This window comes from Tursiops truncatus, chromosome 9 (assembly GCF_011762595.2).
Source record: "Tursiops truncatus isolate mTurTru1 chromosome 9, mTurTru1.mat.Y, whole genome shotgun sequence".
NCBI classification, from domain to species: Eukaryota; Metazoa; Chordata; class Mammalia; order Artiodactyla; family Delphinidae; genus Tursiops; species Tursiops truncatus.
The window spans coordinates 75,668,379-75,684,966 of NC_047042.1; the positions used below are offsets into that span (position 1 = coordinate 75,668,379).

At 34.8% G+C, this 16,588-nt stretch overlaps 1 protein-coding gene across 1 annotated transcript in view; it reads left to right on the forward strand.

Moving 5' to 3' along the window:
- Positions 1-16,588, forward strand: part of KCND2 (potassium voltage-gated channel subfamily D member 2) — a 472,369-nt gene that overhangs the window by 53,514 nt on the left and 402,267 nt on the right. The gene's annotated exons all lie outside the window — the stretch shown is intronic.

Sequence of the window (16,588 nt, forward strand, 5' to 3'; positions counted from 1 at the left end):
AGGAAAATATTATTAAGAAATGTAGCAAAATTTTAATCTATAGGTTGCTTATCTATCATTTTCAGGTTTTGGTTCTGAACTTCAAAATAGGAAAATAATTTTCTGAGCTTATATATAAGATGCATAGGCATACTACAGCCTTAATTTTCCTCAAGTATTGAGTCTACATATACATTCGAATTTGTTTTAGTTACATATTCTTTATATATAAATTATGTGAGTTAACAGATGATATTTCAATAAGTATGCATTTAATGTTTGTGAAACTCAGCTTTCAGTACTTTTAACCATCATGTTTTTATCTCACTGAAGTCATCTGAGAAATACCATAAAAATATCTCACTATAAATTGTTCAATTGGTTACTTATTTGCCCTGTCTTAATTCAGTTATGAATCCCCTTAATCTAGCTAATGGGCAGCTACTGCAATCTATTGTCATGGAAATAAAATAATACCATGTGGTAAGATGAAACTACAAGATAATGAAAATATAACTAGCTTAGTATGTATTTATACTCACGCATACTTTCTGATTCAGAACCTTAATATGAATTTTCCTTGCTATTTCAAAATTAAGTTACATCTCCCAAGAGTTCATTCTGATGCTGTTTTCATGAAAATTTCAAAATTTAATGAATTTTAAAGGAAAGAATTCTTGCTTTTCCCAGCAGAAAATGATGGATTTTTGTTCAATAAAGTGAGGACATATATCTTTTAATTGTCATGTTGTCTTTTCTGAACTGACCTCCTGCTTGCTCAAGTCCTTTTTGACAATGAACTATTCTGAGCTTCAGAATTTGCAATGATTTGATAAGAATTTTTCAGTTTATTCTTAAACTGGCCACTCTGGGTGCCAAATAACTGATTCTGTATAGGGAGTGAAGGAAGTTCTCTCTGCTATTATCCACACAATTAAGAGTTTTTTTTTTTTTTTTTTTTTTGCGGTTCGCGGGCCTCTCACTGTTGTGGCCTCTCCCGTTGTGGAGCACAGGCTCTGGACGCGCAGGCTCAGCGGCCATGGCCCACGGGCCCAGCCGCTCCGCGGCATGTGGGATCTTCCTGGACTGGGGCACGAACCCGTGTCCCCTGCATTGGCAGGCGGACTCTCAACCACTGCGCCACCAGGGAAGCCCTGTTTTTGTTTTAATTTAAGAGTCCAGTAAATTTCAGAATTTCAGAAAATGTAGAAAATGCTTGTTGATTGTGCTACAGATTTGTCCGGGTTATTCATGACTTTAAAATTCACGTATATTACATTTTATTTTACATCCCAAATGATTAAAGAAAATGCTCTGTTAATATTCACAACTGAGAAGTGTTTTCCATTTGTTAGTTTCTTTTGTTTTACTATAAATAAAACAAGATCTATAGAGGGAGTATATTGATCCAGTCTCTAGAACTATATAGCCTGGGTTGAAACCCTAGCTCCCATTCACTAGATAGGTAAACCTTGGGCAAGTTGCTTAAACTTTTTATGTGTTAGTTTCTTCTTCTTTAAAATGAGAATCACAAAATATCTCCTCTAGATGGGTGTTGAAAGGACAAAATGAGTCCATCTATTTTAAATATGCAAAAGAGTGCCTGGCATATTAAAAAAAAAATCAGTTGGCATTTGCTAACATTACTATTCTCAATATAGACTTTTTCATCAAACTCAAACACAAAAGCTGCTGAAATAAGAAAAAGGCACAAGAAACTGGTTGTACACTGATATCAAAAATGATGGATGAGTTCCACTTCAGAATGTGAAAAATGATAGAACAATCATGCATGTGCAGAGAAATTAATATATGTAAATATTTGGCTATTTCATTATTTTTATGCTACTGTTTCTAAATAAAGCATGATGCTTTCAATACCTCAGAAAGGATTTTAAAAGTAGATTATTAAGCATCAACGTTGTTAACTATGTAAAATTTACATACGAACCTAAGTGAAATTAAAATGAGGAATGAAACAGGTTCCGAACTGATTTGAGGATTAAAAAACAAGAATATTAAGTGGAAAATAACCTTTTAATGAAAACTGCATAGTGTGACTTTGTAATCAATTTCTTTCTTAATCAATTTTTTAAGATTTCAAAACAATATTGTTTTCCTGTGTTTTAGCTTTTCACCCTACCGGAGTTAACAACCATATAGCATGAAACATTTAAGGAAATAACATTTTTCCAGATTTAAATTTTAAACATATGTCTTATTGAATGTACTCATTTTAGTATTAGATAGTAATATTCAAGTAAATTAATATGCTTTAATTATAATTTAGTCACTATGATTCAAATTTGTAATGAAAAAGGATCAAGGTAAAGAACCTTTGCTTTTCCTTTTTTTACCTTATCCTTTTTTAAAAAAGTATTCTATTTTTAATAGTTGAATATTTTGATCTTGATAGTTTTCAAAATTGTTTTGTCCTTGGCCTGGGCTCTCAGGAGTGGTTTTTCATTATGAAAAAAGAAAGAAATAGAGACAGAAGGAGAAAAATACGTGTGTAGTCGAGGAGGGATTAGAAAGGTAGATTTTGCTGGTTTTAACCCTATTAACACAAGTAACAGAAAAGTGTTTTTGCTTTGCTTTAGCTTTTATAATACCACAAGTAATTGAATAAATTAACAATGGTTATAAAGTAGTCACTACGCTTATAATTTATTTTCTGGAAAAACATGTAAGAATATGTCATATTAAAAGAAAAATGCCACCATAATAAATTGTCTTGTGGTTCTTCTGAGGTAAGTGAAAGAATCCAAAGAACTCAAAAATCACCCTGATGCTTTGGCCGCACGTTTAAGTACCATATTCTAAGACTTTAGATTACCTTGATTTTATCCCATTCTCTCTAGCCAAAGGTCTCTCTTTTGCTTTTTGATTCTCCTTTTAAAATTTCATATGTGTCCCATTCTCCAGCTCTACTTTCAGTGTCTTTACCCCACTATAGCCAATACCTACTGCAGTGGTATTAGTGAAATGTAAAGTAGTAAGCGAGTTTGTATCAGAAGCAGCTCTTTACCTTCCACCCAATAAAAACCGTAATGAAATAATTACCCTTAAAAATATCAGAGAAAGGCAAATATCCACTTGTTGAATCATTTTAAGTGTTCATAACTTTAAGCCAATTATCAATTCCTATTGCAGCATATCAAAACTGACTTTTCAGCGCTGCCTAACGTGAGACATAAGGCAATTTGCCAAATATACATTTTTTTGAATTTTATTTTTTTTATACAGCAGGTTCTTATTAGTTATCTATTTTATACATATTAATGTATACACGTCAATCCCAATCTCCCAATTCATCCCTGCCCCCCCGCTTTCCCACCTTGGTGTCCATACGTTTGTTCTCAACATCTATGTCTGTATTTCTGCCTTGCAAACGGGTTTATCTTTACCACTCCTCTAGATTCCAATATTTGTGTTAATATGCGATATTTGTTTTTCTCTTTCTGACTTACTTCAATCTGTATGACAGTCTCTAGGTCCATCCGTGTGTCTACAAATGACCCGATTTTGTTCCTTTTTATGGCTGAGTAATATTCCATTGTATATATGTACCACATCTTCTTTAACCATTCATCTGTCAGTGGGCATTTAGGTTGCTTCCATGACCTGGCTATTGTAAATAGTGCTGCTGTCAACATTGGGGTGCATGTGTCTTTTTGAATTATGGTTTTCTCTGGGTATATGCCCAGGAGTGGGATTGCTGGGTCATATGGTAATTCTATTTTTCGTTTTTTAAGGAACCTCCATACTGTTCTCCATAGTGGCTGTATCAATTTACATTCCCACCAATGCTGCAAGAGGGTTCCCTTTTCTCCACACCCTCTCCAGCATTTGTTGTTTGTAGATTTTCTGATGATGCCTATTCTAACTGGTGCAAGGTGATACCCCATTGTAGTTTTGATTTACATTTCTCTAATAATTAGTGAAGTTGAGCAACTTTTCATGTGCCTCTTGGCCATCTGTATGTCTTCTTTGGAGCAATGTCTATTTAGATCTTCTGCCCATTTTTTGATTGGGTTGTTTGTTTTTTCAATATTGAGCTGCATGGGCTGTTTATATATTTTGGAGATTAATCCTTTATCCGTTGATTTGATTGCAAATATTTTCTCCCATTCTGAGGGTTGTCTTTTCGTCTTGTTTATGGTTTCCTTTGCTGTGCAAAAGCTTTTAAGCCTCATTAGGTCCCATTTGTTTATTTTTGTTTTTATTTCCATTACTCTAGGAGGTGGGTCAAAAAAGAGCTTGCTGTGATTTATATCAAACAGTGTACTTTCTATGTTTTCCTCTAAGAGTTTTATAGTGTCTGGTCTTACATTTAGTCTTTACTCCATTTTTAGTTTATTTTTGTGTATGGTGTTAGGGAGTGTTCTAATTTCATTTTTTTACATGTAGCTGTCCAGTTTTCCCAGCACCACTTATTGAAGAGAATATCTTTTCTTCATTTTATATCCTTGCCTCCTTTGTCATAGATTAGTTGACCATAGGTGCATGGGTTTATCTCTGGGCTTTCTATCCTGTTCCATTGATCTATATTTCTTTTTTTCTGCCAGTACCATATTGTCTTGATTACTGTAGGTTTGTAGTATAGTCTGAAGTCAGGGAGTCTGATTTTCCAGCTCTGTTTTTCTTTCTCAAGATTGCTTTGGCTATTTGGGGTCTTTTGTGTTTCTATACAAATTTTAAGATTTTTTGTTCTAGTTCTGTAAAAAATGCCATTGATAATTTGTTAGGGATTGCACTGAATATGTAGATTGCTTTGAGTAGTAGAGTCATTTTCACAATATTGATTTTTCCAATCCAAGAACATAGAATATCTCTCCATCTGTTTGTGTCATCTTTGATTTCTTTCATCAGTGTCTTATAATTTTCTGAGTACAGGTCTTTTACCTCCTTAGGTAGGTTTATTCCTAGGTATTTTATTCTTTTTGTTGCAGTTGTGAATGGGATTTTTTCCTTATTTTCTCTTTCTGATCTTTCATTGGTAGTGTATAGGAATGCAAGGGATTTCTGTGCATTAGGTTTGTATCCTGCAACTTTACCAAGTTCATTGATAAGCTCTAATACTTTTCTGGTGGCATCTTTAGTATTCTCTATGTATAGTATCATGTCATCTGCAAACAGTGACAGTTTTACTCCTTCTTTTGAGGTTTGTATTCCTTTTATTTCTTTTTCTTCTCTGATTGCCATGGCTAGGAGTTCCAAAACTATGTTGAATAATACTGGTGAGAGTGGACATCCTTGTCTTGTTCCCGATCTTTGTATATGGCCTTTATTATGTTGAGGTTGGTTCCCTCTATGCCCACTTTCTGGAAAGTTTTTATCATAAATAGATGTTGAATTTTGTCAAAAGCCTTTTCTGCATCTGTTGAGATGATCATATGGTTTTTATTCCTCAATTTGTTAATATGGTGTATCAGATTGATTGATTTGTGTATATTGAAGAATCCTTGCATCCCTGGGATAAATCCCACTTGATCATGGTGTATGATCCTTTTAATATGTTGTTGGATTCAGTTTGCTAGTATTTTGTTGAGGAGTTTTGCATCTATGTTCATCAGTGATATTGGTCTGTAATTTTCGCTTTTTGTGGTATCTTTGTCTGATTTTGGTATCAGGATGATGGTGGCCTTGTAGAATGAGTTTGGGAGTGTTTCTTCCTATGAAGTTTCTTGGAAGAGTTTGAGAAGAATGGGTGTTAGCTCTTTGCTAAATGTTTGATAGAATTCACCTGTGAAGCCATGTGGTCCTGGACTTTTATTTGTTGGAAGATTTTTAATCACAGTTTCAATTTCATTACTTGTGATTCATCTGTTCATATTTTCTATTTCTTCCTGGTTCAGTCTTGGAAGTTATACCTTTCTAAGAATGTGTCCATTTCTTTCAGGTTGTCCATTTTATCGGCATAGAGTTGTTTGTAGTAGTCTCTTATGATGCTTTGTATTCCTGCAGTGTCCATTGTAACTTCTCCTTTTTCATTTTTGATTTTATTGATTTGAGCCCTCTTCCTCTTTTTCTTGATGAGTCTGGCTAAAGCGTTATCATTTTTGTTTATCTTCTCAAAGAACCAGCTTTTAGTTTAATTGATCTTTGCTACTGTTTTCTTGGTTTCTATTTCATTTATTTCTTCTCTGATGTTTATGGTTTCTTTCCTTTTACTATTTGTTCTTCTTTCTCTAGTTCCTTTAGGTGTAAGGTTAGATTGTTTATTTGAGATGTTTCATGTTTCTTGAAGTAGGATTGTATTGCTATAAACTTCCCTGTTAGAACTGCTTTTGCTGCATCCCATAGGTTTTGGATCATGATGTTTTCATTGTCATTTTTCTCTAGGTATTCTTTGCTTTCCTCTTTGATTTCTTCAGTGAGCTCTTGGTTATTTAGTAACGTATTGTTTAGCCTCTGTGTGTTTGTGTTTTTTACATATTTCTTACCTGTAATTGATTTCTAACCTCACAGTGTTGTGGTCGGAAAAGATGCTTGGTATGATTTCAATTTTCTTAAATTTACCAAAGCTTGATTTGTGATCCAGGATGTGATCTGTCCTGAAGAATGCTCTGTGTGCACTTGAGAAGAAAGTGTAGTGTGCTGTTTTTGGATGGAATGTCCTATAAATATCAATTAAATCTATCTGGTCTGTTGTGTCATTTAAAGCTTGTATTTCCTTGTTCATTTTCTGTCTGGATGATCTGTCCATAGGTGTAAGTGAGGTGTTAAAGTCCCCCACTATTATTGTATTACTGTCGATTTTCTCTTTTATGGTTGTTAGCGTTTGCCTTATGTATCGAGGTGCTCCTAAGTTGGGTGCATATACATTTATAATTGTTATATCTTCTTCTGGGATTGGTCCCTTGATCATTATGTAGTGTCCTTCCTTGTCTCTTGTAATATTCTTTATTTTAAAGTCTATTTTATCTGATATGAGTACTGCTACTCCAGCTTTCTTTTGATTTCCATTTGTATGGAATATCTTTTTCCTTCCCCTCACTTTAAGTCTGTATGTGTCCCTAGGTCTGAAGTGGGTCTCTTGTAGACAGCATATATATGGGTCTTGTTTTTGTATCCATTCAGTGAGCTTGTGTCTTTTGGTTGGAGCATTTAATCTGTTCACATTTAAGGTAACCATCAATATGTATGTTCCTATGACCACTTTCTAATTGTTTTGGGTTTGTTTCTGTAGGTCCTTTTCTTCTCTTGTGTTTCCCACTTAGAGAACTTCCTTCAGCATTTGTTTTAGAGCTGGTTTGGTGGTGCTGAATTCTCTTAGCTTTAGCTTGTCTGTAAAGCTTTTGATTTCTCCGTCGAATCTGAATGAGATCCTTGCTGGGTAGAGTAATCTTGGTTTTAGTTTCTTCATTTTCATCACTTTAAATATATTGTGCCACTTCCTTCTGGCTTGTAGAGTTTCTGCTGAGAAATCAGCTGTTAATCTTATGGGGGTTCTCTTGTATGTTATTTGTTGTTTTTCCCTTGTTGCTTTTAATAATTTTTGTCATTAATTTTTGTCAATTTTATTACTCTGGGTCTTGGCATGTTTTTCCTTGGGTTTATCCTGCCTGGGACTCTGCACTTCCTGAACTTGGGTACCTGTTTCTTTTCCCATGTTAGGGAAGTTTTCGACTATAATCTCTTCAAGTATTTTCTTGGGTCCTTTCTCTTTCTCTTCTCCTTCTGGGACCCCTATAATGCGAATGTTGGTGCGTTTAATGTTGTCCCAGAGGTCTCTTAGGCTGTCTTCATTTCTTCTCATTCCTTTTCCTTATTCTGTTCTGCAGCAGTGAATTCCACCTTTCTGTTTTCCGGGTCACTTATCAGTTCTTCTGCCTCAGTTATTCTGCTATTGATTCCTTCTAGTGTATTTTTCATTTCATTTATTGTATTGTTCATCTCTATTTGTTTGTTCTTTAATTCTTCCAGGTCTTTGTTAAACATTTCTTGCATCTTCTCTACCTTTGCCTCCATTTTTTTCTGAGGTCCAGGATCATCTTCACTATCATTATTCTGAATTCTTTTTCTGGAAGGTTGCCTATCTCCACTTCATTTAGTTTTTTTTCTGGGGTTTTATCTTGTTCCTTCATCTGGTACATAGTCCTCTGCCTTTTCATTTTGTCTGTCTTTCTGTGAATGTGGTTTTCATTCCACAGGGTGCAGCATTGTAGTTCTTCTTGCTTCTGCTGTCTTCCCTCTGGTGGATGGGGCTCCACATATATTTTATTCATGCTTAGAAATTAGTGATACATTTACGAAACAAGTTTGAGGGGAGTAATTATGTCGAGTAAGGAAAAGTAGGTAGATGTGGGTGACATTTTTTGGAAGGTTCTTTACAAAATGTAAGAAACCCAATGCAGTTAGATTTTCATTTAATCAAGTAGTGTTTCCAGTACAAATGAATGGCTATTGATGCCTTTATATCCCATACTTCTTCTTAAATGCTTCACTGAAATTTTAATACCCCGGCATCCCAGTTTGGAGCTTCTTTTAAAGGAGTCTTTCAGAAAACTTGGGACAGAAACCTGCTCTAGATGACCACATGGAGAGTTTTACAAAAGAGCAACAAATTATAAAAGCTCAGTGTTACTTGGTTGTTTAAAATGTGTCTTTCCTCTTCCCCCTTTCTCCCTCTTTCCTTTTACAGAATATATTGATATTAATCACTGACCTACTTTAGCTTATGGAGCCTAAATTTGACAATTTTATATAAAGGTTCATGTAAAATCATTTTATAATAAGTGAAAAAAGAACTAGACAAGTCTTTTGAAATTAAGCAATCAGAAATGTGGCCAACACAATAAAGACAACTTATTTAGCAGATTCAAAATCATTTCACTTCACATGCTATTATCAATTATGTAAATCAATAAATGCATCCAGATTTGCTGTGGACAGTCTTTGGTGTTTTGGGTATCTTCTAGACTTTATCTTCATAACAGGTATTCCTTACAGAATTGTCTGACAATTGGAAGAGCATGGGGCTGGAGAACAAATACCTGAGTCTGATTCTGTTTCAGTCACTTACTTATCTTGTTATTCTGATGTGTTAAGAAAATTGAGGTTCAGCAAGATTACCTGTAAAAGAGGGTTAATAATTCATTTCTTGAATTCTTCGTAGGTTTATTGCCAGAATTAATGGAAATATTGTTTGTTTTCAAATTATAAAGAGCTTATAGTGATCAGAGATTATTATAACTACAGATTAGTTGATGTCATTATGTTCCAATGTATTTTTACTAGTTGAGTGGGTTTTACGAAGGCTGAGTTTCTTTTTCCACTCAGATCAGCCACCCTGCAGATGGTTGCTGTCAATCACCAGAAGAAAAAGATGGACAGATTCTTAGCAATTCAACCCCATTTGTTGAAAAGTAACCTAAACTGTACTCAAACTAGCAAACTCAGTTTCTAATGAAGCACTTCAGGACCTTTGCCACAATGGCACAGTTGGCAGGGTAAGAAAAATAAAATTTGAAAGTTGTGCAAAGAATTTAAATATATACTTTTTCTAGAATGCAATCCACTTGTTGCATTAATTTTGACTCTCTGAAATTTAACTGATTATATTATAAGTATTCTTTCATTTTGATCAATACAGATATTTTAACTAGCCAGTTCCATCCATAATAACACTTTGGTACTGGATTCAGTAGAATAGCTATTAGCGTTAATAAAAATAAATTATTGTTGCCAGAATTCTACTCCATTTCATGTATTTGTAGGCAGTCTTTGAGGACCATCTTCCAAAATACTTTTCAAAACATCTCTCGGTGCCTTAGATCTTTACAACTTGTTAGTAAGTTTAAAATTTTTTACTTTTAAATGTCATGTAAATGTAATTTTTATTTCATATAAATTAGTCATAATCAGAATTTTGTCAGTGTCAGGGTGGAGAGATACTAGGTTCTTGAGGTAATATATCTGTTTGACATTTTAAGCTACTTTTATCTTCGTTTTCTGTTGTAGTGGACAGTTCTTTAAGAGGAGCAGAGGAAACTCTAGGTTTAGAAGAAGATAAAGTCTTAAATCCCTGTCATGGGAGCATCAAACTCGGTAAAATAGCCGTGGCAGATTAGCCTATAGAATAGAATATTTAAGCAACAGAATAGAAATTTCAAAATAGTTGAATGGATGACATTCTGAAGACTGATGATAAGTATTCTACCTATTTACAAAGGCTAGAACTAATGGCAGTCAGTGGTGATTCCAGGGTCACTCATTTCATCTTGTCTCTTTGGAAAAATGTTCAATTTTCTAATCATTTTCATCACATGTCTATAGAATTAGTTGCTTTCTTCTTTTGATCATTCTCATTTGTTTGGGCTAGGTTCACTATGTTTCTGCAGTAACTTATGTGTCCTTACGAGAGAGATGATAATTATTTCTGACTTGAAGAACATACATTTCAATCCAGGTCTGGAGTAAAAGTTAACCGTCTGAGAGCCTACAAACAAACCAATCAATGACATTCAGCAAAACCTTACTCTCCGTATTTTAGTGTTTGTCCTAAGAGTCTAGGCAACTTGGCTCATGGGTAAAAGGTATGCAGGGGCTCCACTTCGAAAACTTGCCCTCTGATAGGGAGAAGGGAATATGCGTGTCACTTCATCTTTAAATTCTAACAGGTCCTGGGGTCAGCAGTAGAAACTGTTTATTTGTGTCACTCCCAGGACCCACCATGCTAAAGTATCATGAGTCTTCCTAGTATGTAAGTTTTTTAGACATAAGATTTTAATCTGTGATGCAGTAAATAAAGAAAAACTAGCTTTTCCTTTTTTTTACCCAATTCTTTTCCGCACAGTAGGATACTGTCACAGTTTAAGAACCTATTCTCCAAGATGGATGTGACAAGTCATCTGGAGATGACTCCTTGAAGACTACAGCCTGACTGTGCTAAGTCCCCATCAAGTCACACCCCTCCTCCCACTGATGAGGTGAGGGTAGGGAGAGTAGGATTGGGTTTCAAGAAGTAGTACAGATAGGAGACATATAAATGACCCTGCTAGCAAGTCAAGGTGTGTCCATGTCTTTTATTTTTCTTTAATTTACTTCTTCCTTGCCTTGCCTGGCAGCAATAGTATGGGGATTGCCTTTTATAGTAAAACTTCCCCAAAGTTACTGCATTGGTAGCACAGTTTAATTGCTACATTCATTTTAATCATGGCTTTTTCCTATGTGGCTCAAATACTTAATCAAACTTAGGGAAGCACAAAGAAGCAATATCACAATCAATATTGCTAAGAAGTAAAAACTTATCCTAGTGTAAAAACTCAAAGCCATATATTCTAATTATTTTTTGCTAACCCTGTTGTTTAAAATGGGATAAACATTTTACATTTTTAAAAAATTTCCTGTCTCATTCCTGTCACAGAAAGTATTTAATCAGAAACTATCAAGGCCTTGTCAAGAATATTATATAATTAGGATAGGGTGGGTAACTATATTGGATAATGTCTTTAGCTATCTCCAAATCTGAGAGTCTTTGATTCTGTTAATAGTCACCCTGCTTTTTCACTTCAGTCTCCTAACCTTGAAACTGCCCCTAAATTGGCTATATTGTCATCCAAGATGAAAGTTCCACCTACTTTTTTGTGTGTGGTTAATATATTAGCTTGAGTTATTTCCAGATCCCTTGACAAATTCTGTCATGTGTTTGCCTATGTAACTTCTTCCCTAGGAATACCTTTGAAATCAGGTTCCAGGAATGGTAAAAATGTTTATATCTATTTCCTGCAGTTTAGTAGCATAGGGATATACTTAGTGGCAATAATATTCCTCTTAAAAATGGCTAAATAATTACACAAATCTTTCAGATTCTGAGTTGTGCTCAAGCCAAAATAATTCTCTATATGTCGAGGCAGTTAGAGTTATTCCAGTTCTCGAATTAAGTACTTTTGTGAAACAATCAGTATACTAAAGGTCGAGGGCAGACAGGATGAGAAAAATGTTTCCCTTAACCTTACAGATACACCCAGTGCCTTAGTATCGAGTAGGATGCTTATTAAAATCTCCAAGTAGGTAGAGGTCGGGGTTGCATTGACAGGAGAGCCTAGATCTGTATTTTGAAAAGGATTACTAGGCAATTCTCATAAACACTAAAATAGAAAAAAACAAAACAAACACTGGTCTAAGAAATTATCTTTTCTCCAGCAAGGATTTGTTTACAATCCCAAACTCTGTTCCCACATGAACAGTCACAACTGACTATGCACCGCAAGTAATTTTGTCAGCACTGGTTTGGTCTGCTTTTTTGTTGTAGTTTTTGTTTTCTTTGTAGAACTATATAATAAGGAAAAGAAAGAAAAATAATAGATGTCCTCACGAATGTACATACTTACCATACTTCAGGGTGTGACCCATATCTTTAAAATAGTATCTTTTTTAGCTTTGAAATAAGAGCAAGCATATAATATTATTTCTCTTTACTTGGCAAATCAACTGTGGTTCTTACATTTATTTAACCTTTGCAGGTAAGTAATTTAAAACATGAAGGATATTGTGAATGACTTTCCATGCAGGTAGTAATCTTTGCAGTTGAAGTCATTTTTTAATCTATTCAAACAAAGATCTTCAAACCTAATATGTATATGACATAAAATATAAGGGTCCATCAGAGATTCTATTTAACCTGGATTCTGTTGATGTGTTTGTTTTTAAATTTTGTTCACTTCTGTTCCTCTGTTGGTAAAATCTGGAGGTTGGAGTAGATTCCCAGTAAATTTCCTTACAATTCTAAAGTCCTATTCCCGTAACTTTAACCTTCTAGACCCAAGAAACTAATATATACATTTGTATAATGTATATATAAGCAAATGCATATATATATTATATATGTATATAATATGTATATAATGACAAAACAAGAGCACAAGTAGATATAGAGAGTCTTTGGAGGAAAAATACTCAAGAGAATCAGTTTACAAATATTTTAATGTGGTGTGGTTTTTGTTTTAAAAACAAAGTTTTTCCGTTTTCTAACATGGTAACAAGAATTTGCTCCTTCTGAGAAATGATTCTAAGACACTGTGTTCTTTTGAAGTTTTAAAAGTTTTTTTTTAAACATCTTTATTGGAGTATAATTGCTTTACAATGGTGTGTTAGTTTCTGCTGTATAACAAAGTGAATCAGCTATACATATACATATATCCCCATATCTCCTCCCTCTTGTGTCTCCCTCCCACTCTCCCTATCCCACCCCTCTAGGAGGTCACAAAGCACCGAGCTGATCTCCCTGTGCTATGCGGCTGCTTCCCACTACCTATCTATTTTACATTTGGTAGTATATATAATTGAGCTGCACAGAATAAAGTCTGTTTGAGCATGATATGCTGTGACATGGTGCATCAAAAATGTCAAGCTGTTTTACATTTCAGAGTCTCACAGTAATAAAAATTGTCCTTTTATCCGTTAAATATAACACCTTTACAGAAGAACTCTGACAGGAAGATCTTTAGAAATTTAAGCAGTTTAATGACACCACTGAGCACTTTGTTATTCGTGATGGCTGTGTTGTCTTTAGACACCCTAATTATGACCATTTCATTGACTCTTGTAATTTATTAGTTTTTTCTTCCTTTGTATCACAGCATGCTATGGTGAGCAGAGTTCCAAAACATAATTAAAATATGAAAAACTCACAATTCAGACATACTCTGTGGGTTTTGTTTCTTTTTAGTACCTCTTTCTAGTCACCTAGTAGTAGAACGTACAGTGACTTTTCTAAGTGATAGAGTCAGTCTTTGCTTGAGTTATTTTGGGAGGGAAACTTTAAAGGGCTTTGTTTTATCTACATTATTTCTGTTCTTGCTTTCATTTTTGTCTTCTTTCTAACGTGAAGGCAGATTTCTTAGAGCGTAGTATAGTGGTGTTTTGAAGTTACCAGTGGAATTCTCTACCTCAGATATTTTGTGAATTCTCTTTCCCTAGGCGTAGTATCAGTTGATGCTACTATTTTATCAACCTCATTGCCCGATAATGAGAAAACTTACAAAAGAGTTTCAATTTTAAAATGAGTGAGTGTTTTTCAAGGTTTTTTTTTGAGGGTTATCTACATCTGTAGACTCTTGATAATGTTTTTAAATTGACTGCAATTATATAAAAATTTTGTAACTGCCAGTTTTAAAGAAGTCATTTGGTTGATTCAGTAAACATATGTTTAAATGCACTAAAGGTTTTCTATACAGAGTTGAGTGTAATGAAGGGTACTAGCAGGCAAGAGACCTGGTTTCAGATTCTATCATTCCTACTGTCTTTAACTGCTGTAAAATATCAAGCAACATTAACCAACCTTGAATTTCAGTTGTCTCATTGCCAATTATGCAAAAGGTCCTCCATTACTGCAGTATTCAGGAATAGACTAGAAAATTATTATGGGAAAACATGTAGAAGAAACATAAACATCGCATACAAGACTGGATTATATGAGCTTTAAGGTTCTTCACAATTTTGAGACTCTATTATTCTGTATATAGAATTATTAATTATCATTTAGATGTATATTATCATCATATTTCAATTATAAAGGATAAATTTCCAATTCTCTTTAGAGCTGTGTGTGTGTGTGTGTGTGTGTGTGTGTGTAGGGTGTAGGTTTGATAAGCTTATACTTCATTATTTGATCCATTTATTATTTTATATATTAATTGAGCACATACCATGTGTCTACTATTCTAGGCACTAGGGTTACATTAGGGGAACACACATACACACAGACACACGAAATATTTAGATAAGAGAAAGTAATAAATGCTATAGAAAACAAAGCAGAGCTAAGGAGAAGGGGGTTGGGTTGCATTTTTCACTTAAATGGTGAAAATTGATGTCATTGAGAAGATGTTATCTGAACAAAGACTTGATATAGTTCAGGGCCATAGGCAAGCACATATCTGGAGGACAACATCCCAAGAAAGAGTTATGCTAGTGAAAGCCTTTAGAGCATAAGTATGTCTGGTGTGTTCAGTAAGGAGTTCAGGTGGCTGGAGGTGAATGAGTGAGGGAACAATTAGATCAGAAAGGAAGTGGAGCCTGATCTTGCAGTTACTATAGTACCTTGTTGGTGCTTGTAATGACTTGAGTTTCACTCTAAGAAGAGGAACTGGTAGAGGGTTTGGAGCAGAGGAGAGATTTGATATGATTTAGATTTGACAAGGATCACTGGCTGTTGTGTTGAAATCATTTGCACATAGGTGGAAGCAGGAAAATCAGTTAAGAGATGATTTCAGTAATCACTGGGATAATAATAATCATGGCTTGGTATCAAGTTGGTAGCAATGAGAATTGTGAGAAATGATTAGGTACTGGATATATTTTAAGATATTACAACAGGATTTCCCAAAAATTAGATATGGATGTGAGAAGGGAAAAATCTGGAATGAAGCCGAGATTTTTGTCTGAGAGCAACTGAAAGGATGGGTCATCCATTTAAATGAAAAAACAAAACAGACTGAGTGGAATAGGTTTGCAGGAGGAAGGGAATGAGACGTTCAGTTTTGGCCAAGTCAGTGGGAGATATCTATTTGGCAACTCAATGCATCTGGCAGGTAGGCAGTTGTGTATAGGAGTTTGAAGTTCAGAAAACATGTCTGGGAAAGAAGTTTAAATTCGGGTGACATGGCTGCTGTTATTAAAATGTATATGCTGATTGAGGCCACCGTGTAGTGGATGCAGACAGAGGAGAGGGAGAGAATACAGGACTGAGATCTAGGGAACTCCAGCATTAAGAGGTCTGGAAGAGGAGGAGAAACCAACAAAGAAGGTTGAGATGTAAAAATAATATTGTTAGAAGAGAATCAAGAGTGTGGTATCATGGAAGCAAAGTGAAGAAAATATGTCAAGGACAATATACTTGATGTTGATAAGAACTGAAAAGTGACCATTGGATTTAGCAATTTGGAGGTAATTGGTGATCTTGACATGAATAGTTTTGGTGTAATGATCAGGGGGCAAATCTGACTGGCGAGGATTAAGGAGCATTAGGAGAAATGGAATTGATATTACTGGGTATAGTCAAATATCTGAAGATATTTTGCTGCAGAAGGGAGAAGATAATCAGTTATAGCTGGTAGGTGAAACGGGGTTTAAAAGATGATTCTTTTAAAATGGGAGAAAAATAACATTTTTGCTGGTGGTGATTTTCTCTACTACATAATAAAAAATTAATAATGCAGAGAAAAGGGAATCAATTCCATTGTGCAGTTCTTGGATAGGTGATGGAAATTGTATTTAGTGCACAAGGGAAGGTTTTAGAGAGGAGTAAATAATCATTATCCAGAAACTTGAGAGAAAGCAAAGTATACGGGTTCAATTGTGGGTGAATACATGTCGCTGTGAGAGTTTCTGGAGATTCCTTCTAGTTGCTTCAGTTTTCTCAGTGGAGACAAAGCAAAGCCATCAACTGGGAGTTTTAGGATGGAGGTGTTAGAAATTTAAGAAGAAAGGAGAAGGTATGAAATCGTCCTCAAGGAGAGTGGAAAGTACATGTACTAGTGAAATATAGTATGATTGTGGGCAGCCTTCAGAGTCCTCCAACACTTTTTCAAATTGAATTTTTGAAGTGAGATCATTCAGAGTTGCTGTGTGTTTCTACATGCATATTTAGCTGTACAAGTGT